Source organism: Arachis hypogaea, chromosome 5 (genome assembly GCF_003086295.3).
Source record: "Arachis hypogaea cultivar Tifrunner chromosome 5, arahy.Tifrunner.gnm2.J5K5, whole genome shotgun sequence".
Lineage (NCBI taxonomy): Eukaryota > Viridiplantae > Streptophyta > Magnoliopsida > Fabales > Fabaceae > Arachis > Arachis hypogaea.
Window position 1 is genome coordinate 47,922,713 of NC_092040.1, and position 23,349 is coordinate 47,946,061.

The 23,349-nt window shown below is 40.9% G+C and overlaps 2 non-coding genes across 2 annotated transcripts; one reads left to right on the forward strand and one right to left on the reverse strand.

Annotated features, from left to right (window-relative positions):
- Nucleotides 1–300: 300 nt before the first annotated feature.
- On the reverse strand, nucleotides 301–408 carry LOC112804563 (small nucleolar RNA R71). The gene has a single exon (XR_003203173.1). It is a non-coding gene; the product is annotated as a small nucleolar RNA R71 (small nucleolar RNA).
- Nucleotides 409–18,391: 17,983 nt separating this feature from the next.
- On the forward strand, nucleotides 18,392–18,495 carry LOC112804225 (small nucleolar RNA R71). The gene has a single exon (XR_003202842.1). It is a non-coding gene; the product is annotated as a small nucleolar RNA R71 (small nucleolar RNA).
- The last annotated feature ends 4,854 nt before the right edge of the window (nucleotides 18,496–23,349 follow it).

Sequence of the window (23,349 nt, forward strand, 5' to 3'; positions counted from 1 at the left end):
ATTGGAGCAAACAACTTTGAGCTTAAGCCTCAATTAGTTTCTCTAATGCAACAGAATTGCAAGTTCCATGGACTTCCATTGGAAGATCCTCATCAGTTTTTAGCTGAGTTCTTGCAAATCTGTGACACAGTCAAGACTAATGGGGTTGACCCTGAGGTCTACAGACTGATGCTATTCCCTTTTGCTGTAAGAGACAGAGCTAGAACATGGTTGGATTCTCAACCTAAAGAAAGCCTGGACTCTTGGGAAAAGCTAGTCAATGCCTTCTTGGCAAAGTTCTTTCCACCTCAAAAATTGAGTAAGCTTAGAGTGGAAGTCCAAACCTTCAGACAGAAGGAAGGAGAATCCCTCTATGAAGCTTGGGAAAGATACAAACAATTGATCAGAAAGTGTCCCACTGATATGCTTTCTGAATGGAGCATCATAGGTATTTTCTATGATGGTCTCTCTGAACTATCCAAGATGTCTTTGGATAGCTCTTCTGGAGGATCTCTTCATCTGAAGAAGACGCCTACTGAAGCTCAAGAACTGATTGAAATGGTTGCAAATAACCAATTCATGTACACTTCTGAAAGAAATCCTGTGAACAATGGGGCTAGTCAGAAGAAAGGAGTTCTTGAGATTGACAATCTGAATGCCATATTGGCTCAGAATAAAATATTGACTCAACAAGTCAATATGATTTCTCAAAGTCTGTCTGGGATGCAAAATGCACCAAGCAGTACTAAGGAAGCTTCATCTGAGGAAGAAGCTTATGATCCTGAGAACCCTTCAATAGAAGAGGTGAATTACATGGGAGAACCCTATGGAAACACCTACAATCCTTCATGGAGGAATCATCCAAATCTTTCATGGAAGGATCAACAGAGACCTCAACAAGGTTTCAATAACAATAATGGTGGAAGAAACAGGTTTAGCAATAGCAAGCCCTTTCCATCATCTTCTCAGCAACAGACAGAGAGTACTAAGAAGAATACCTCTGACTTGACAACCATGGTCTCTGATCTAATCAAAACCACTCAAAGTTTCATGACTGAAACTAGATCTTCCATTAGGAATTTGGAAGGACAAGTGGGTCAGCTGAGCAAGAAAATTACTGAACTTCCTCCAAGCACTCTCCCAAGCAATACTGAAGAAAACCCAAAAGGAGAGTGCAAGGCCATCAACATGGCCGAATTCTGGGAGGAAGAAGAGGCAGTGAACACCACTGAGGAAGACCTCAATGGACGCCCACTGACCTCCAATGAGTTCCCCAATGAGGAACCTTGGGAATCTGAGGCTCAAGATGAGACCATAGAGATTCCATTGGACTTACTTCTGCCATTCATGAGCTCTGATGAGTATTCTTCTTCTGAAGAGGATGAGTATGTCACTGAAGAGCAAGTTGCTAAATACCTTGGAGCAATCATGAAGCTAAATGACAAGTTACTTGGAAATGAGACTTGGGAGGATGAACCCCCTTTGCTCACCAAAGAACTGGATAACTTGTTTAGGCAGCAATTGCCTCAAAAGAGGCAGGACCCTGGGAAGTTTTCTATACCTTGTACCATAGGCACCATGACCTTCAAGAAGGCCTTGTGTGACTTAGGATCAAGTGTAAACCTCATGCCCCTCTCTGTAATGGAGAAATTAGGGATCTATGAGGTACAAGCTGCAAAAATCTCACTAGAGATGGCAGACAACTCAAGAAAACAAGCCTATGGACTTGTAGAGGATGTCCTGGTCAAGGTTGAAGACCATTACATCCCTACTGATTTCATAGTCCTAGAGACTGGGAAATGCATGGATGAATCCATCATCCTTGGCAGACCCTTCCTAGCCACAGCAAAGGCTGTGATTGATGTTGATAGAGGAGAGTTGATCATTCAAGTGAATGAAGAATCCTTGGTGTTTAAGGCCCAAGGATATCCCTCTGTCATCATGGAGAGGAAGCATGAAGAGCTTCTCTCAAAATAGAGCCAAACAGTGCCCCCACAGTCAAACTCTAAGTTTGGTGTTGGGAGGCCACAACCAAATTCTAAGTTTGGTGTTGAAACCCCACACTCAAACTCTAAGTTTGGTGTTGGGAAGTTCCAACACGGTTCTGAGCATTTCTGAGGCTCCATGAGAGTCCTCTGTCAAGCTAGTGACAATAAAGAAGCGCTTGTTGGGAGGCAACCCAATGTTTTATAATTAATTATTTTCTTTTGTTATTTTATCTTTTTTGTAGGTTGATGATCATAAGAAGTCACAAAAACAATGAAAAAAGCAAAAACAAAATGAAAAACAGGAAGAAAAACAGCACACCCTGGAGGAAGATGCTGTTGGCATTCAAACGCCAGTCAGCCTAGCAGTTGGGCGTTTAACGCCCAGTCTGGCACCATTCTGGGCGTTTAACGCCAGAAAGGGGCACCAGACTGGCGTTAAACGCCAGTAAAGGGCAAGAACCTGGCGTTAAACGCCAGGAATGGGCACCAGCCCAGCGTTTAACGCCAGAATTGGCTCAAAACGTGGATTTTGATGCCATTTGGTGCAAGGATGCCTTTTCCTTGACACCACAGGATCTGTGGACCCCACAGGACCCTACCATCACTCTCTCTCTTCTTCCCCCATTCACCAATCACCTCAACACCTCTTCCCCAAAAACCCTTCACCTATCAAATCCCATCTTTCTCTTCACCACTCACATCCATCCTTCATAAATCCCCACCAACCTCACCCTTCAAATTCAAACCACTTTCCCTCCCAAACCCACCCATAATGGCCGAACCTTTACCCCCCTCTCTCCTATATATACCCTTCTTCAATCCTTCATTTTCACACAACCTAAACACCACTTCTCCCCCTCTTTGGCCGAACACACCACCATCTCCCTCTTCCTCATTTCTTCTTCTTCTACTCTCTTCTTTCTTCTTTTGCTCGAGGACGAGCAAACATTTTAAGTTTGGTGTGGTAAAAGCGTTGCTTTTTCGTTTTTCCATAACCATTATGGCATCCAAGGCCAGAGAAACCTCTAAAAAGAGGAAAGGGAAGGCAAAAGCTTCCACCTCCGAGTCATGGGAGATGGATAGATTTCTCTCAAGGGTGCATCAAGACCACTTCTATGAAGTTGTGGCCTTGAAGAAGGTGATCCCCGAGGTCCCTTTTTCACTCAAAAGGGGTGAATATCCGGAGATCCGCCATGAGATCCGAAGAAGAGGTTGGAAAGTTCTTACCAACCCCATTCAACAAGTCGGAATCTTGATGGTTCAAGAGTTCTATGCCAATGCATGGATCACCAAGAACCATGACCAAAGTGTGAACCCGAATCCAAAGAATTATCTTACTATGGTTCGGGGGAAATACTTGGATTTTAGTCCGGATAGTGTGAGGGTGGCGTTCAACTTGCCTATGATGCAAGGAGATGAGCATCCTTACACTAGAAGGGTCAACTTTGATCAAAGGTTGGACCAAGTCCTCACAGTTATATGTGAAGAGGGCGCACAATGGAAGCAAGATTCAAGAGGAAAGCCGGTCCAATTGAGAAGGCATGACCTCAAGCCCGTGGCTAGAGGGTGGTTAGAGTTCATACAACGCTCAATCATCCCCACTAGCAACCGGTCCGAAGTTACCATAGACCGGGCCATCATGATCCATAGCATCATGATTGGAGAAGAAATAGAAGTTCATGAGGTTATAGCCCAAGAACTCTATAAAGTGGCGGACAAGACCTCCACCTTGGCAAGGGATGAATTTTCCTCCACAAAACTATTGGGAGCAACTACACACCTCCCTAGGAGAGTTGAGTTCCAACATGGGACAACTAAGGGTGGAGCACCAAGAACACTCCATCATCCTTCATGAAATTAGAGAAGATCAAAGAATCATGAGGGAGGAGCAACAAAGACAAGGAAGAGACATTGAGGAGCTCAAGCACTCCATAGGATCTTCAAGAGCAAGAAAGAGCCGCCATCACTAAGGTGGACCCGTTCTTTGATTTCCTTGTTATTTGTTCTTCTGTTTTTCGAATTTTTAGTACTTATGTTTATCCATGTTTGTGTCTTGTGATCATTAGTGTCTTAGTGTCTATGCCTTAAAGTTATGAATGTCCTATGAATCCATCACCTTTCTTGAATAAAAATGTGCTTAATTGAAAAAGGAAGAATTGCATGAATTTTGAATTTTATAACAGTTTAATTATTTTGATGTGGTGGCAATATTTTTGTTCTCTGAATGTATGCTTAAACAGTGCATATGTATCTTGAATTTGTGGTTCATGAATGTTGGCTCTTGAAAGAATGATGAAAAAGGAGACATGTTACTGAGGATCCGAAAAATCATTAAAATGATTCTTGAAGCAAGAAAAAGCTATTCAAAAAAAAAAAGAGAAAAATCGAAAAAAAAAAGAAAAAAGAGAAAAAGAAAAGAAAACGAAAAAAAATAGAGAAATAAGAGTTGTGATCCAAGGCAAATAAGAGTGTGCTTAAGAACCCTGGACACCTCTAATTGGGGACTTTAGCAAAGCTGAGTCACAATCTGAAAAGGTTCACCCAATTATGTGTCTGTGGCATGTATGTATCCGGTGGTAATACTGGAAGACAGAGTGCTTTGGGCCACAGCCAAGACTCAATAAATAGCTATGTTCAAGAATCATCATACTTTACTAAGAGAATCATTAACACTATCTGGACTCTGAGTTCCTAAAGAAGCCAATCATTCTGAATTTCAAAGGATAGAGTGAGATGCCAAAACTATTCAGAGGCAAAACGTTAAAAGCCACGCTCATCTAATTAATACTGATCTTCACAGATGTTTTTGGAATTCATTGCATATTCTCTTCTTTTTATCTTGTTTGATTTTTAGTTGCTTGGGGACAAGCAACAATTTAAGTTTGGTGTTGTGATGAGCGGATAATTTGTATACTTTTTGGCATTGTTTTTAGTATGTTTTTGTTATGATCTAGTTAGTTTTTGGTATATTTTTATTAGTTTTTAGTTAAAATTCACTTTTCTGGACTTTACTATGAGTTTGTGTGTTTTTCTGTGATTTCAGGTATTTTCTGGCTGAAATTGAGGGACCTGAGCAAAAATCTGATTCGGAGACCAAAAAGGACTGCAGATGCTGTTGGATTCTGACCTCCCTGCACTCGAAGTGGATTTTCTGGAGCTACAGAAGCCCAATTGGCGCGCTCTCAACGGCGTTGGAAAGTAGACATCCTGGGCTTTCCAGCAATATATGATAGTCCATACTTTGCCCAAGATTTGATGGCCCAAACCGGCGTTCAAAGTCACCTCAAGAAATCCCAGCGTTAAACGCTGGAACTGGCACCCAAATGGGAGTTAAACGCCCAAACTGGCACTAAAGCTGGCGTTTAACTCCAAGAGGAGTCTCTGCACGAAAAATGCTTCATTGCTCAGCCCAAACACACACCAAGTGGGCCCGGAAGAGGATTTTTATGTCATTTACTCATTTCTGTACACCTTAGGCTACTAGTTTTCTATAAGTAGGACCTTTGACTATTGTATTAGAAATCTTTTGATCACTTTAGATCTTAAGAGGACTTTGGTAGCTATCTTCATTTTTATGCTATCTTAGATCATTGGGAGGCTGGCCATTCGGCCATGCCTAGACCTTATGCTTATGTATTTTCAACGGTGGAGCTTCTACACACCATAGATTAAGGTGTGGAGCTCTGCTGTACCTCGAGTATTAATGCAATTACTATTGTTCTTCCATTCAATTCCGCTTGTTCTTGTTCCAAGATATCACTTGTTCTTCAACTTGATGAAGGTGATGATTGACGCCCATCACCATTCTCACTCATGAACAAAGTGACTGACAACCACTCTTGTTCTACAAGCATTTGAGGCTTGGTGAATATCTCTTGGATTCCTGATTGCACGATGCATGGTTGATCGCCTGACAACCGAGTGCTCGCCTGACAAACGAGCCAACCATTCCGTGAGATCAGAATCTTCGTGGTATAGGCAGGACCTGATGGCGGCATTCAAGAGAATCCGGAAGGTCTAAACCTTGTCTGTGGTATTCTGAGTAGGATTCAATGATTGAATGACTGTGACGTGCTTCAAACCTGTAACCTACTGGGCGTTAGTGACAAACGCAAAAGAGTGATTCTATTCCGGTAGGGGAGGGAACCAAACCGGTGATTAGCCGCACTGTGACAGAGTGCATGAGCATTAGTTTTCACTGCGAGGATGGGAGGTAGCTGCTGACAACAGTGAAACCCTACACGAGCTTGCCATGGAAAGGAGTAAGAAGGATTGGATGAAGACAGTAGGAAAGCAGAGAGACGGAAGGGAAGGCATCTTCATGCGCTTATCTGAAGTTCCTACCAATGAATTACATAAGTATCTCTATCTTTACCCTTGTGTTATTTTCGTTTATCACTATATACATTTGAGTTTGCCTGACTAAGATTTACAAGATGACCATAGCTTGCTTCAATACTAACAATCTCCGTGGGATCGACCCTTACTCGCGTAAGGTTTATTACTTGGACGACCCAGTGCACTTGCTGGTTAGTTGTGCGAAGTTGTGTAATGCCATGGTATTGAGCCACCAAGTTTTTGGGGTTCATGATCGGGGATTATGAGAGTTGTGAAAAAGTATTGTTCACAATTTCGCGCACCAGTTAACATCGCAAAATCCACAACAAACGTATAACAGAATACTAGCGACGAGGGTTCCGAAACAATAATACTTATAACAATTAGGGAGGAAAGAGGGAACAACGTAGTAGTAGCTCCGGCGGTGCTTCCGGCGACAACAGCGTCATTCCTGCGACATTAGACACAGTGACACAGCCTGCAGTAGTGGCGATCCTTACCAGCATCGCCTCCTCCCTTCTTGGTGACGAGCTTGCAATAGAGCCCCCTGTTCTCTCTCCCATTCGCACCCCTCTCCCCTGTTCTATACGGCGATGATGGTAGCCCAAACAGGGATGGCGGCGGTCTCAACGGCAAGGGCTTAGCGGTCTCAACGGCAAGGGCTTGGCGGCGACAGAAGCAGCACCCTCCTTTCTTGTCGCGCTCTATCTCTCTCAACACCTTCTTCTCTAACACCTCAAATTCGATTTTCTATCTCTCTCTCCACCATTCCCATAAACCCAGATCTAGTTGACAACCCGTGGAGAGTCAGGGATTATATAACAAACCCTCTCATCCACCCCAGAGAGCACAAGCTCATATTGACACTCTGCCACGCCACCCCCGAAGCTTCTGGAGGTCCTCCTCCGTAACCCAGGACCGTGGTGCGCGAAATTGTGATCATCAATGGCGCCATCAATATGGTACGCTCAATTGTAATCTCAACTCTTTATCACAACTTCGCACAACTAACCAGCAAGTGCACTGGGTCGTCCAAGTAATAAACCTTACGCGAGTAAGGGTCGATCCCACGGAGATTGTTGGTATGAAGCAAGCTATGGTCATCTTGTAAATCTCAGTCAGGCGGAATCAAATGGTTATGGAGGATTAATGATTAAGAGATAAATAAAACATAAAATAAAGATAGAGATACTTATGTAATTCATTGGTGAGAATTTCAGATAAGCGTATAGAGATGCTTTGTCCCTTCCGTCTCTCTGCTTTCCTACTGCCTTCATCCAATCCTTCTTACTCCTTTCCATGGCAAGCTATATGTTGGGCATCACCGTTGTCAATGGCTACAGTCCCGTCCTCTCAGTGAACATGTTCAACGCGCTCTGTCACAGCACGGCTATTCATCTGTCGGTTCTCGATCATGTCGGAATAGAATCCAGTGATTCTTTTGCGTCTGTCACTAACGCCCCACAATCGCGAGTTTGAAGCTCGTCACAGTTATTCAATCCCTGAATCCTACTCAGAATACCACAGACAAGGTTTAGACCTTCCAGATTCTCAAGAATGGCCACCAATGGATTCTAGCTTATACCACGAAGATTCTGATTAAGGAATCCAAGAGATATCCACTCAATCTAAGGTAGAACGGAGGTGGTTGTCAGGCACATGTTCATAGGTGAGAATGATGATGAGTGTCACGGATCATCACATTCATCAAGTTGAGGAACAAGTGATATCTTAGAACAAGAATAAGCTAAATTGAATAGAAGAACAATAGTAATTACATTAATACTCGAGGTACAGCAGAGCTCCACACCTTAATCTATGGTGTGTAGAAACTCTACCGTTGAAAATACATAAGAACAAGGTCTAGACATGGCCGAATGGCCAGCCTCCCAAAGAGGGTTCAATCATAAAAACATGATCAAAAGATGATCCGAAGATTGAAAGATCCCCAAATACAATAGCAAAAGGTCCAATTTATAGAGAACTAGTAGCCTAGGGTTTACAGAAATGAGTAAATGACGTAAACATCCACTTCCGGGCCCACTTGGTGTGTGCTTGGGCTGAGCATTGAGGCTTCCATGTGTAGAGACTTTTCTTGGAGTTAAACGCCAGCTTTTGTGCCAGTTTGGGCGTTTAACTCCCACTTTTGTTCCAGTCCCGGCGTTTAACGTCGGGAATTCTGAAGCTGACTTGGAACGCCTGTTTGGGCCATCAAATCTCGGGCAAAGTATGGACTATTATATATTTCTGGAAAGCCCTGGATGTCTACTTTCCAGCGCTATTGAGGGCGCGCCAATTGAGCTTCTGTAGCTCTAGAAAATTCACTTCAAGTGCAGGGAGGTCAGAATCCAACAGCATCTGCAGCCCTTTCCAGCCTCTGAATCAGATTTTTGCTCAGGTCTCTCAATTTCAGCCAGAAAATACCTGAAATCACAGAAAAACACACAAACTCATAGTAAAGTCCAGAAAAGTGAATTTTAAATAAAAGCAAATAAAAATATAATAAAAACTAACTAAAACATACTAAAAGCATACTAAAAACAATGCCAAAAAGCGTATAAATTATCCGCTCATCACAACACCAAACTTAAATTGTTGCTTGTCCCCAAGCAACTAAAAATCAATAGGATAAAAAGAAGAGAATATACAATGAATTCCAAAAACATCTATGAAGATCAGTATTAATTAGATAAGCGGGGCGTTTAGCTTTTTGCCTCTGAACAGTTTTGGCATCTCACTTTATCCTTTGAAGTTCAGAATGATTGGCTTCTATAGGAACTCAGAATCCGGATAGTGTTATTGATTCTCCTAGTTAAGTATGATGATTCTTGAACACATCTACTTTATGAGTCTTGGCCGTGGCCCAAAGCACTCTGTTTTCCAGTATTACCACCGGATACATCCATGCCACAGACACATAATTGGGTGAACCTTTTCAGATTGTGACTCAGCTTTGCTAGAGTCCCCAATTAAAGGTGTCCAGGGTTCTTAAGTACACTCTTTTTGCTTTAAATCACGACTTTAACTGCTCAGTCTCAAGTTTTCACTTGACACCTTCATGCTACAAGCACATGGTTAGGGACAGCTTGGTTTAGCCGCTTAGGCCAGGATGTTATTCCTGTAGGCCCTCCTATCCACTGATGCTCAAAGCCTTGGATCCTTTTTATTATCCTTGCCTTTTGGTTTAAAGAGCTATTGGCTTTTTCTGCTTGCTCTTCTTTTTTTCTTTTTTTTTTGAATTCACTGCTTTTTCTTGCTTCAAGAATCATTTTTATGATTTTTCAGATCCTCAGTAACATGTCTCCTTTTTCATCATTCTTTCAAGAGCCAACAATTTCAACATTCATGAATAACAAATTCAAAAGACATATGCACTGTTCAAGCATACATTCAGAAATCAAAAGTATTGCCACCACATCAAAATAATTAATCTGTTATAAAATTCAAAATTCATGCAATTCTTCTCTTTTTCAATTAAGAACATTTTTCATTTAAGAAAGGTGATGGATTCATAGGACATTCATAACTTTAAGGCATAGACACTAAGACACTAATGATCATAAGACACAAACAGAAATAAAACATAAAGCATAATTTTCGAAAAACAGAAAAATAAAGAACAAGGAGATTAAAGAACGGGTCCCCCTTAGTGATGGCGGCTTGTTCTTCCTCTTGAAGATCTTATGGAGTGCTTGAGCTCCTCAATGTCTCTTCCTTGCCTTTGTTGCTCCTCTCTCATGATTCTTTGATCTTCTCTAATTTCATGGAGGAGGATGGAATGTTCTTGCTGCTCCACCCTTAGTTGTCCCATGTTGGAACTCAATTCTCCTAGGGAGGTGTTGATTTGCTCCCAATAATTTTGTGGAGGAAAGTGCATCCCTTGAGGCATCTTAGGGATTTCATGATGAGGAATTTCCTCATGTCTATGAGTGGGATCTCTTGTTTGCTCCATCCTCTTCTTAGTGATGGGCTTGTCCTCATCAATGAGGATGTCTCCCTCTATGTTAATTCCAACTGAATTACAGAGGTGACAAATGAGATGAGGGAAGGCTAACCTTGCCAAGGTAGAGGACTTATCCGCAACCTTATAAAGTTCTTGGGATATAACCTCATGAACTTCTACTTCCTCTCCAATCATGATGCTATGAATCATGATAGCCCGGTCTATAGTAGCTTCAGACCGGTTGCTAGTGGGAATGATTGAGCGTTGGATAAACTCCAACCATCCCCTAGCCACGGGCTTGAGGTCATGCCTTCTCAGTTGAACCGGCTTCCCTCTTGAATCTCTCTTCCATTGAGCGCCCTCTTCACAAATGTCTATGAGGACTTGGTCCAACCCTTGATCAAAGCTGACCTTTCTAGTGTAGGGGTGTTCATCTCCTTGCATCATGCGCAAGTTGAATGCCAACCTTATATTTTCTGGACTAAAATCTAAGCATTTCCCCCGAACCATTGTAAGCCAATTCTTTTGGTCCGGGTTCACACTTTGATCATGGTTCTTGGTGATCCATGCATTGCCGACTTGTTGAATGGGGTTGGTAAGAACTTCCCAACCTCTTCTTTGGATCTCATGTCGGATCTCCGGATATTCACTCTTTTTGAGTTTGAAAGGGACCTCGGGGATCACCTTCTTCATGGCCACAACTTCATAGAAGTGGTCTTGATGCACCCTTGAGATGAATCTCTCCATCTCCCATGACTCGAAGGTGGAAGCTTTTGCCTTCCCTTTTCTCTTTCTAGTGGTTTTTCCAGCCTTAGGTGCCATAAATGGTTATGGGAAAATAAAAAGCAACGCTTTTACCACACCAAACTTAGAAGGTTTGCTCGTCCTTGAGCAAAAGAGGAAAGAAAAGAGTAGAAGAAGAAGAAATAGAGGAGATGGAGGGGTTTTTTATGGTTCGGCTGAGGGTGAGAAGTAGTGTTTAGGTTGTGTGAAAATGAAGGAGTGAAGAAGGGTTTATATAGGGGTGGAGAGGAGGGTAGGGTTCGGCCATTATGGGTGGGTTTGGGAGGGAAAGTGGTTTGAATTTGGGTGGTGGGGTTTGTGGGGTTTTATGAAGGATGGATGTGAGTGGTGAAGAGAATGGTGGGATTTGATAGGTGAGGGGTTTTTTTGGGAAAGAGGTATTGAGGTGATTGGTGAATGGGTGAAGAAGAGAGAGAGTGGTGGGGTAGGTGGGGATCCTGTGGGGTCCACAGATCCTAAAGTGTCAAGGATAGCTCATCCCTGCACTAAGTGGCGTGCAAAACGCCCTTTCTGCCAATCCTGGCGTTAAACACCGGGTTGCTGCCCTTTTTTGGCGTTAAACGCCAGTTTCTTGCCCATTCTTGGCGTTAAACACCAGTCTGGTGCCCCTTTCTGGCGTTAAACGCCTAGAGTGGTGCCAGACTGGGCGTTAAACGCCCATTTGCTGCCCTTACTGGCGTTTAAATGCCAACAAGTTTTTCCTCCAGGGTGTGTTGTTTTTCATTCTGTTTTTCATTCTGTTTTTGCTTTTTCAATTATTTTTGTGACTTCACATGATCATCAACCTATAGAAAACATTAAATAACAATGGAAAATAGATAAATATAACATTGGGTTGCCTCCCAACAAGCGCTTCTTTAATGTCAGTAGCTTGATAGTGGGCTCTCATGGAGCCTCACAGATGTTCAGAGTAATGTTGGAACCTCCCAACACCGAACTTAGAGTTTGAATGTGGGGGTTCAACACCAAACTTAGAATTTGGTTGTGGCCTCCTGACACCAAACTTAGAGTTTGACTGTGGGGGCTCTGTTTGACTCTGTTTTGAGAGAAGCTATTCATGCTTCCTCTCCATGGTTACAGAGGGATATCATTGATCCTTAAATACAAAGGATTCTTCATTCACTTGAATGATCAATTCTCCTCTGTCAACATCAATCACAGCCTTTGTTGTGGCTAGGAAGGGTCTGCCAAGGATGATGGATTCATCCATGCACTTCCCAGTCTCTAGGACTATAAAATCAGCAGGAATGTAATGGTCTTCAATCTTTACCAGAACATCCTCTACAAGTCCATAAGCTTGTTTTCTTGGATTGTCTGCCATCTCTAGTGAGATTCTTGCAGCTTGTACCTCAAAGATCCCTAACTTCTCCATTACAGAGAGAGGCATGAGGTTTATGCTTGACCCTAGGTCACACAGAGCCTTCTCGAAGGTCATGGTGCCTAATGTACAAGGTATTGAGAACTTCCCAGGGTTCTGTCTCTTTTGAGGTAATCTCTGCCTAGTCAAGTCATCCAGTTCTTTGGTGAGCAAAGGGGGTTCGTCCTCCCAAGTCTCATTACCAAATAACTTGTCATTTAGCTTCATGATTGCTCCAAGGTACTTAGCAACTTGCTCTTCAGTGACATCTTCGTCCTCTTCAGAGGAAGAATACTCATCAGAGCTCATGAATGGCAGAAGTAAATCCAATGCAATCTCTATGGTCTCAGTGTGAGCCTCAGATTCCCATGGTTCCTCATTAGGGAACTCATTGGAGGCCAGTGGACGTCCATTGAGGTCTTCCTCAGTGGCGATCACTGCCTCTTCCTCCTCTCCAAATTTGGCCATGTTGATGGCCTTACACTCTCCTTTTGGATTCTCTTCTGTATTGCTTGGAAGAGTACTAGGAGGGAGTTTAGTAACTTTCTTACTCAGCTGACTTACTTGTGCCTCCAAGTTTCTAATGGAGGACCTTGTTTCAGTCATGAAACTTTGAGTGGTTTTGATTAGATCAGAGACCATGGTTGCTAAGTCAGAGTGGCTCTGCTTAGAATTCTCTGTCTGTTGCTGAGAAGATGATGGAAAAGACTTGCCATTGCTAAACCTGTTTCTTCCACCATTATTGTTGTTGAAACCTTGTTGAGGTCTCTGTTGATCCTTCCATGAGAGATTTGGATGATTTCTCCATGAAGGATTATAGGTGTTTCCATAGGGTTCTCCCATGTAATTCACCTCTTCCATTGATGGGTTCTCAGGATCATAAGCTTCTTCTTTAGATGAAGCGTCCTTAGTACTGCCTGGTGCAGCTTGCATTCCAGATAGACTTTGAGGAATCATATTGACTTGCTGAGTCAATATTTTGTTCTGAGCCAATATGGCATTCAGAGTATTAATCTCAAGAACTCCTTTCTTCTGATTCATCCCATTGTTCACAGGATTCCTTTCAGAAGTGTACATGAATTGGTTATTTGCAACCATTTCAATGAGTTCTTGAGCTTCTGCAGGCGTCTTCTTCAGATGAAGAGATCCTCCAACAAAGCTGTCCAATGACATCTTGGACAGTTCAGACAGACCATCATAGAAGATACCTATGATGCTCCATTCAGAAAGTATGTCAGAAGGACACTTTCTGATCAATTGTTTGTATCTTTCCCAAGCTTCATAGAGGGATTCACCTTCCTTCTATCTGAAGGTTTAGATGAGCGGGACTTGTAGCTTTTTGCTTCTAAACAGTTTTGGCATCTCACTTTTTCCTTTGAAATTCAGAATGATTGGCTTCTCTAGGAACTTAGAATTTCGGATAGTGTTATTGACTTTCCTAGTTAAGTATATTGATTCTTGAACACAGCTACTTATGAGTCTTGGCCGTGGCTCTAAGCACTTTGTTTTCCAGTATTACCACCGGATACATAAATGCCACAGACACATGACTGGGTGAACCTTTTCAGATTGTGACTCAACTTTGCTAGAGTCCCCAGTTAGAGGTGTCCAGAGCTCTTAAGCACACTCTTTTTTGCTTTGGATCACGACTTTAACCACTCAGTCTCAAGCTTTTCACTTGGACCTGCATGCCACAAGCACATGGTTAGGGACAGCTTTGATTTAGCCGCTTAGGCCTGGATTTTAATTCCTTGGGCCCTCCTATCCATTGATGCTCAAAGCCTTGGATCCTTTTTACCCTTGCCTTTTGGTTTTAAGGGTTATTGGCTTTTTCTACTTGCTTTTTCTTTTTCTTTCTATTTTTTTCGCCAGCTTTTTTTTGTTTTTTTTTTCGCAAGCTTTTGCTTTTTCACTGCTTTTTCTTGCTTCAAGAATCAATTGTATGATTTTTCAGATCAACAATAACATTTCTCTTTGTTCATCGTTCTTTCAAGAGCCAACAGCTTTAACATTCATAAACAACAAGATTAAAATTATGCACTGTTCAAGCATTCATTTAGAAAACAAAAAGTATTGTCACCACATCAATATAATTAAACTAAATTCAAGGATAAATTCGAAATTCATGTACTTCTTGTTCTTTTGAATTAAAAATATTTTTCATTTAAGAGAGGTGAAGGATTAATGGAATTATTCATAACTTTAAGACATGGTTACTAAACACTAATGATCATGAAGTAGAGACACGAAACATAGATAAACATATAATATAAAAACTGAACAGCAAAAAAGTAAGAACAAGGAATGAATCCACCTTAGTGGTGTCTTCTTCTTGAAGGACCAACAATGTCTTTAAGCTCTTCTATGTCCCTTCCTTGCCTTTGTTGCTCCTCCCTCATTGCTCTTTGATCTTCTCTTATTTCATGGAGAATGACGGAGTGCTCATGATGTTCCACCCTTAATTGTTCCACATTGTAACTCAAATCTTCTAGGGAAGTGTTGAGTTGTTCCCAATAGTTGTTGGGAGAAAAGTGCATCCCTTGAGGCATCTCAGGAATTTCTTGATGATGAGCTTCCTCATGCATCTCTTGAGATCCGTGGAGGGTCTCTCTTGCTTGCTCCATCCTCTTCTTGGTGATGGGCTTATCCTCTTCAATGGGGATGTCTCCTTCTATGATAACTCCAGCTGAGTAACATAGATGGCAAATAAGGTGAGGAAAAGCTAGCCTTGCCATGGTGGAGGGCTTTTCGGCTATTTTGTAGATTTCATTGGAGATGACTTCATGAACTTCTACTTCCTCTCCAATCATGATGCTATGAATCATGATGGCCCGATCCACAGTAACTTCAGATCGGTTGCTAGTGGGAATGATGGAGCGTTGAATGAACTCCAACCATCCTCTAGTCACAGGCTTGAGGTCCAATCTTCTTAGTTGAACTGGCTTGCCTTTGGAGTCTCTTTTTTATTGAGCTCCTTCCACACATATGTCCATTAGGACTTGGTCCAACCTTTGATTAAAGTTGACCCTTCTAGTGTAGGGGCGTTCATCTCCTTGCATCATGGGCAAGTGGAACGCCAACCTCACATTTTCCAGACTAAAATCTAAGTATTTCCCCCGAACCATTGTGAGATAATTCTTTGGACTCGGGTTCATACTTTGATCATGGTTCCTAGTGATCCATGCATTGGCATAGAACTCTTGAACCATTAAGATTCTAACTTGTTGCATGGGGTTGGTTAGGACTTCCCAACCTCTTCTTCGGATTTCATGTCGGATCTTCGGATACTCATTTTTCTTGAGTTTGAAAGGGACCTCAAGGATCACCTTCTTCTTTGCCACAACATCATAGAAGTGGTCTTGATGGCTTTTGGAGATGAATCTTTCCATCTCCCATGACTCGGAGGTGGAAGCTTTTGTCTTCCCTTTTCCTTTTCTAGAGGATTCTCCGGCCTTAGGTGCCATTGATGTTAATGGAAAAACAAAAAGCTTATGCTTTTACTACACCAAACTTAAAATATTGCTCGCCCTCGAGCAAGAGAAGAAAGAAGAGAAGAAGAAGAAGAAGAAAATATGGAGGAGAGTGAGAGATGGTGTTACGCCAAGGTGTAGAAGAGGGGGTTTGTGTTGTGTGAATATGAAGTAGAATGGAAGGGTATATATAGGGAGGGGAGAGGGTGTAGTTTCGGTCATTTAGGGTGGGTTTGGGTGGAAAAGTGTTTTTGAATTTTGAAGGTAGGTGTGGTTTATGGGGAAGAGTGGATGGATGTGAGTGATGAAGGGGGTAATTGGGAAGAGAGATTGAAGTTGTTGGGAAGTGTGTTTTGGGGAGGAGTGTTATAGGATTAGGAGGTAAGGTGGGAATATGTTAAGTGGGGATCCTGTGGGGTCCACAGATCCTGAGATGATCCTGTGGGGTCTACAGATCCTGAGGTGTCAAGGATTTACATCCCTGCACCAATTAGGCATGTAGAATGCCTTTGCACACCATTATGGCGTTCAAACGCCAGAATGTTGCTTGTTTCTGGCGTTCAGCGCCAGATTCATGCTCTGTTCTGGCGTTGAACGCCAGCAAGATGCTCCTTACTGGCGTTGAACGCCAGTATGTCCTCCCTCCAGGGTGTGATTTTTCTTCTGCTGTTTTTGATTCTGTTTTTAATTTTTATATTTTTTTCTTGTGACTCCACATGATCATGTACCTAATAAAACACAAAATAATAATAATAAAATAAAATAAAAATTAGAAAAATAAAAATTGGGTTGCCTCCCAACAAGCGCTCTTTTAATGTCATTAGCTTGACAGTAGGCTCTCATGGAGCCACAAAGGTGATCAGGTCAATGTTGTATCGTCTCAACACTAAACTTAGAGTTTGGATATGGGGTCTTAACACCAAACTTAGAGTTTGGTTGTGGCCTCCCAACACCAAACTTAGAGTTTGACTGTGGGGGCTCTTCTTGACTCTGTACTAAGAGAAGCTCTTCATGCTTACTCTCTCTTGTCACAGAGGGATGGCCATGTGCCTTAAACACAAGGTAGTCCCCATTCAATTGAAGGACTAATTCACCTCTGTTGACATCTATCACAGCTCCTGCTGTGGCTAGGAAAGGTCTTCCAAGGATGATGCACTCATCCTCTTCCTTCCTAGTGTCTAAGATTATGAAATCAGCAGGGATGTAAAGGCCTTCAACCTTTACTAACATGTCCTCTACTACTCCATAAGCTTGTCTTAATGACTTGTCTGCCAATTGTAATAAGAACAAGACAGGTTGTACCTCAATGACCCCCAGCTTCTCCATTACAGAGAGTGGCATAAGATTTATTCCTGACCTCAGATCACATAGAGTTTTTCAAAGGACATGGTGCCTATGGTACAAGGTATTAGGAATTGTCCAGGATCTTGTCTCTTTTGAGGTAAAATTTGCTGAATCCAGGTATCTAGTTCACTAATGAGCAAGGGAGGTTCACTTTCCCAAGTCTCATTACCAAACAACTTGGCATTCAGCTTCATGATAGCTCCTAAATATTGAGCAACTTGCTCTCCAGTCACATCTTCATCCTCTTCAGAGGAGGAATAGTCTTCAAAGCTCATGAATGGCAGAAGAAAATTTAATGGAATCTCTATGGTCTCTATATGAGCCTCAGATTCCTTTGGATCCTTAATAGGAAACTCTCTCTTGCTTGAGAGACGTCCCAGGAGGTCTTCCTCACTAGGATTTTCGTCCTCCTCCTCCCTTGTGCATTCAGCCATATTGATTACATCAATGGCCTTGCACTCTCCTTTTGGATTCTCTTCTGTATTGCTTGGGAGAATACTGGGAGGAGTTTCAATGACTTTCTTACTCAGCTGGCCCACTTATGCCTCCAGATTTCTGATGGAGGATCTTGTTTCAATCATGAAACTGAAAGTGGCTTTTGACAGATCAGAGACTAAATTTGCTAAATTAGAGGAGCTTTGTTCAGAATTCTCTGTCTGTTGCTGAGAAGATGATGGAAAAGGTTTGTTATTACTGAGCCTATTTCTTCCACCATTATTAAAGCCTTGTTGAGGCTTTTGTTGATCCTTCCATGAGAAATTTGGGTGATTTCTCCATGATGAGTTATAGGTGTTTCCATAAGGTTCACCCATCAGGATCATAAGCTTCTTCAGAAGCTGCCTCTTTAGTACTGTTGGATGCATTTTGCCATCCATTCAGACTTTGAGAGATCATGTTGACTTGCTGAGTCAACACTTTGTTCTGAGCCAATATGGCATTCAGAGCATCAATTTCAAGAACTCCCTTCCTCTGAGGCGTCCCATTATTCATGAAATTCCTCTCAGAAGTGTACATGAATTGGTTATTTGCAACCATGTCAATGAGTTCTTGAGCTTCTTCAGGTGTTTTCTTTAGGTGAATGGATCCACCTGCAGAATGGTCCAATGACATTTTTGAAAACTCAGATAGACCATAATAGAATATATCTAATATGGTCCATTCTGAAAACATGTCAGATGGACACCTTTTGGTCAACTGCTTGTATCTTTCCCAAGCTTCATAGAGGGATTCACCATCTTTTTGTTTGAAGGTCTGAACATCCGCTCTAAGCTTGCTCAGCTTTTGAGGAGGAAAGAATTTATCCAAGAAGGTCGTGACCAGCTTATCCCAGAAGTCCAGCCTATCCTTAGGTTATGAATCCAACCATATTCTAGCTCTGTCTCTTACAGCAAAAGGGAAAAGCATGAGCCTGTAGACTTCAGGATCTACTCCATTTGTCTTAACAGTCTCACAAATCTACAAGAACTCAGTTAAAAACTGGTAAGGATCTTCAGATGGAAGTCCATAAAACTTGCAGTTCTGTTGCATTAAAGCAACTAGTTGAGGTTTAAGCTCAAAATTATTGGTTCCAATGGCAGGAATGGAGATGCTTCTTCCATCAAACTTGGACGTTGGTTTTGTGAAGTCACCAAGCATTCTCCTTGCATTATTATTGTTGGGTTCGGCTGCCATCTCCTTCTTTTGTTCGAAAATTTCTGAAAGGTTGTTTCTGGATTGTTTAGCTTCTCTTAGTTTCCTCTTCAGAGTCCTTTCAGGTTCTGGATCAATTTCAACAAAAGTACCTTTTTCCTTGCTCCTGCTCATATGAAAGAGAAGAAAACAAGAAAAGAAGAAGAATCCTCTATGTCACAGTATAGAGATTCTTTTATGTTAGTAAAAGAAGAAGAGAATAGAAGAAGGAAGAGTGAAGAATCCAAACACAGGGGGAGGAGTGAGTTCGGATTTTTGGATGAAGAGAGGTGAAGAGAAGTGTTAGTAAATAAATAATTAAATAGAATAAGAAAAGAGAGGGAGAATTCGAAAATTAATTTTTGAAAAGGAGTTAGTAATTTTGAAAATTAAAGATAAGATATGATTAAAATTAAAATTTAAAACAATTAAAAAGAATTTTTGAAAAAGGGATGAGATATTTTCGAAAATTAGAGAGGGAAAAGTAGTTAGGTGGTTTTGAAAAAGATAAGAAACAAACAAAAAGTCAAATAGTTAGTTGAAAAAGATATTAAAATCAAATTTGAAAAGATTAGAAGATAAGAAGTTAGATAAGATATTTTGAGATCAAATTTTAAAAAGGATAAAGTTTTTGAAAAAGATATGATAAAAGATAAAAAGATTTAATTTTTAAAATTAAAATTAGTTACTTAACTAACAAGAAACTAAAAGATAGGATTCTAGAATTTTAAAGATTGAACCTTTCTTAATCAAGAAAGTAACAAACTCCAAATTTTTGAATCAATCACATTAATTGTTAGTGTAATTTCAAAAATTTGATATAAAGATAAGAAAAAGATTTTGAAAATAATTTGAAAAAAGAATTTAAAAAGATAAGATTTTTAAAATTGAAATTTTGACTTGACTTGTAAGAAACAACTAATTTTAAAAATTTTTGACCAAGTCATCCCAAAATTTCGAAAATTTGGAGGAAAAAAGTAAAAGATATATTTTTGATTTTTGAATTTTTAATGAAGAGGGAGAAAAACACAAACATGACCAAAACATGAAAATTTTGGATCAAAACACAAGATGCATGCAAGAACACTATGAATGTCAAGATGAACACCAAGAACACTTTGAAGATCATGATGAACATCAAGAACATATTTTTGAAAATTTTTTTATGCAAAGAAAACATGCAAGACACCAAACTTAGAAATCTTTAATGCATGGACTCTAACAAACGAAAATTGCATATGAAAAACAACAAACAACACAAAACAAGAAAACATCAAGATCAAACAAGAAGACTTACCAAGAACAACTTGAAGATCATGAAGAACACTATGAATGCATGAATTTTTAAAAAATGCAAGAAATATATTTTTAAAACATGCAATTGACACCAAACTTAAAATGTGACTCAAGACTCAAACAAGAAACACAAAATATTTTTTTATTTTTATGAATTTATGAATTTTTTTGGATTTTTATTAATTTTTTTCGAAAATATTTTTGAAAAAAAAAACGAAAAAGAAAAGAAAAATTTTGAAAAAGATTTTTGAAAAGTTTTTGAAAAGAAAATTACCTAATCTGAGCAACAAGATGAACCGTCAGTTGTTCAAACTCAACAATCCCCGGCAACGGCGCCAAAAACTTGGTGGACGAAATTGTGATCACATCAATGTAGTACTCTTTGTTATTGTATGGAATCATTATTGTGGCTCTTTACTATGTGTGGACACAACTCCGTTCAACTTAACCAGCAAGTGTACTGGGTCATCCAAGTAATACCTTACGTGAGTAAGGGTCGATCCCACAGAGATTGTTGGTACGAAGCAGCTATGGTCACCTTGTAAATCTCAGTTAGGCGGATTCAAATGTATTTGGATTAGATATTTAAAAGATAAATAAAAAAGGATAGAAATACTTATGTAAATTAATGGTGGGAATTTCAGATAAGCGTATGGAGATACTGTGCCCTTTCTTTTTCTACTTTTCTACTTCTTCCTTCAATCCTTCTTACTCCTTTCCATGGCAAGCTGTATGTAGGGCATCACCGTTGTCAATGGCTACATCCCATCCTCTCAGTGAAAAAGGTCCAAATGCTCTATCACAGCACGGCTAATCATCTGTCGGTTCTCAATCAGGTTGGAATAGAATCCCTTGATTCTTTTGCGTCTGTCACTAACGCCCAACCTTCAGGAGTTTGAAGCTCGTCACAGTCATATAATCCTGGAATCCTACTCGGAATACCACAGACAAGGTTAGACTTTCCGGATTCCCATGAATGCCGCCATCAATTCTAGCTTATACCACGAAGATTCTGATTAAGGAATCCAAGAGATATACGCCCGGTCTAAGGTAGAACGGGAGTGGTTGTCAGTCACGCGCGTTCATAGGTGAGAATGATGATGAGTGTCACGGATCATCACATTCATCAAGTTGAAGTGCAACGAATATCTTAGAATAGGAATAAAGAGAATTGAATAGAAAATAATAGTAATTGTATTGAAACTTGAGGTACAGCAGAGCTCCACACCCTTAATCTATGGTGTATAGAAACTCCACCGTTGAAAATACATAAGTGAAAGGTTCAGGCATGGCCGAGAGGCCAGCCCCCATGATCTGAGAACTAATCGTCCCAAGATGTCTAATACAATAGTAAACTATCCTATTTATACTAGACTAGCTACTAGGGTTTACATGAGTAGGTAATTGATGCATAAATCCACTTCCGGGGCCCACTTGGTGTATGTTTGGGCTGAGCTTGATCTATCCACGTGCTGAGGCTTCTTTTGGAGTTGAACGCCAAGTTGTAACGTGTTTTGGGCGTTCAACTCCGGGCGTGACGTGTTTCTGGCGTTTTACTCCAGACAGCAACATGAAATTGGCATTGAGTGCCAATTTACGTCATCAATTCCCGAATAAAGTATAAACTATTATATATTGCTGGAAAACTCTGGATGTCTACTTTCCAACGCCATTGAGAGTGCGCCATTTGGAGTTCTGTATCTCCAGAAAATCCATTTCGAGTGCAGGGAGGTCAGATTCCAACAGCATCAGCAGTCCTTTGTCAGCCTCCTATCAGAGTTTTGCTCAAGTCCCTCAATTTCAGCCAGAAATTACCTGAAATCACAGAAAAATACACAAACTCATAGTAAAGTCTAGAAATGTGAATTTAACATAAAAACTAATGAAAACATCCCTAAAAGTAGCTTGAACTTACTAAAAACTACCTAAAAGCAATGCCAAAAAGCGTATAAATTATCTGCTCATCAATACTCGAGGTACAGCAGAGCTCCACACCTTAATCTATGGTGTGTAGAAACTCTACCGTTGAAAATACTTAAGAACAAGGTCTAGGCATGGCCGAATGGCCAGCCTCCCAAAGAGGGTTCAATCATAAAAACATGATCAAAAGATGATCCGAAGATTGAAAGATCCCCAAATACAATAGCAAAAGGTCCTATTTATAGAGAACTAGTAGCCTAGGGTTTACAGAAATGAGTAAATGACGTAAAAATCTACTTCCGGGCCCACTTGGTGTGTGCTTGGGCTGGGCATTGAAGCTTCCATGTGTAGAGACTTTTCTTGGAGTTAAACACCAGCTTTTGTGCCAGTTTGGGCGTTTAACTCCCACTTTTGTGCCAGTCCCGGCGTTTAACGCCAGAAATTCTGAAGCTGACTTGGAACGCCTGTTTGGGCCATCAAATCTCGGGCAAAGTATGGACTATTATATATTGCTGGAAAGTCCTGGATGTCTAATTTCCAACGCAGTTGAGAGCGCGTCAATTGGGCTTCTGTAGCTCCAGAAAATCAACTTCGAGTGCAGTGAGGTCAGAATCCAACAGCATCTGCAGCCCTTTTCAGCCTCTGAATCAGATTTTTGCTCAGGTCCCTCAATTTCAGCCAGAAAATACCTGAAATCACAGAAAAACACATAAACTCATAGTAAAATCCAGAAAAGTAAATTTTAAATAAAAACTAATAAAAATATAATAAAAACTAACTAAAACATACTAAAAGCATACTAAAAACAATGCCAAAAAGCATATAAATTATCCGCTCATCAGACGGTGTCCCCCACACATCAAAGTCACCCAATAATAAGTACTAGAAACACCACCAGTCGAGACCACGGGAGCCCGAGCACCCTCAATCCTCCATCGCACCATACCTAAAATAGGGGGCACCATTGTCAGCTCACTCCCCAGAAAGGAAAATCATACAAATTTTCTCATTAACGTGCCTAAAGTGAGCCTAAGAAACAGTAGCACCTCCCCCATTTCCCTACCACTACTGCAGATCACTATCACTAAATCACATTAAAGAAGAAACACCCTCTAATTGATACACCATTTCTAACCAGAAAACAAGCCCCAAAGGAAGAAGCGCAATAGCAAACAAATCAAAAGGAAAAAACACCACATAACAAAATAATAACCACATGCAAAGTAGAAGGCACCAACCTAA